At 39.4% G+C, this 870-nt stretch overlaps 1 pseudogene; it reads left to right on the top strand.

Moving 5' to 3' along the window:
- The first annotated feature begins 375 nt into the window (after positions 1-375).
- LOC105533546 lies at positions 376-828 on the top strand (annotated as a pseudogene).
- The last annotated feature ends 42 nt before the right edge of the window (positions 829-870 follow it).

The raw sequence follows: 870 nt of genomic DNA, 5'->3' as shown, positions 1-870 counted from the left end.
TATGGGGAAATAATGCTGGTTTTCCACTTAAGTAGTCATGGATATTTTAATTCTCAAAGTGCATGCAAAATAAAGGTATTGCTGTTAGAATAAAAAGGTGGTTTGCTAGTAGGAGAGTAGGTAGATTCACTTCTAAAAAAACAGGTGAAATATATATGTGAAAGTAAAACTATCTGAACAACCTCTTTAAAGGCTTTTGATAAAACTTTCCAAGTGTACATCTGGTGATTTATTGCTTTAGGTAATCAGAGGTCACAGTGTGGACTGCTTCTGATATAACATGCATGAATGTTCCCTCAGCTACTGGGGAGCCATAAAATACCTCAATATTCTGGCCTTTTGGCTGGAACCGCCATCTTTCAATGATTTGCCAAAATGACAAACACAAAGGGAAAGAAGAGAGGCACCTGATATATGTTCTCCAGGCCTTTTAGAAAACAAGGAGTTGCCCCTTTGGCCAGGTATATGCGAAATCTACAAGAAAGGTGATGTTGTAGACATCAAGGGAATGGTTACTCTTCAGGTGTTACCATGGCAAAACCGGAAGAGTCTGTAGTGTTATCCAGTAGGCTCCTGACAGTGTTATCAACAAACAAGTTAAGGGCAAGATTCTTGCCAAGAGAACTAAGAACACATTAAGTACTCTAAGAGCTGAGACAGCTTCCCGAAACATGTGAAGGAAGATTATCAGAAAAAGAAGTCAAAGAGAAAGGTACTTAGGTGCAACTGAAGCACCAGCCTGCTCCACCCGGAGAAGCACACTTTGTGAGAACCAGTGGGAAGGAGTCTGAGCTGCTGGAACCTATTCCCAATGAATTCAAGGCATAATAGTGTTAAAATAAAAGACTTCTGAACTGTTAAAAAAAAAAA

Source organism: Mandrillus leucophaeus, unplaced genomic scaffold (assembly GCF_000951045.1).
Source record: "Mandrillus leucophaeus isolate KB7577 unplaced genomic scaffold, Mleu.le_1.0 Scaffold126, whole genome shotgun sequence".
Lineage (NCBI taxonomy): Eukaryota > Metazoa > Chordata > Mammalia > Primates > Cercopithecidae > Mandrillus > Mandrillus leucophaeus.
The sequence above is the reverse complement of the archived record's forward strand: the minus strand, read 5'-3'. Positions and strand labels throughout refer to the sequence as shown.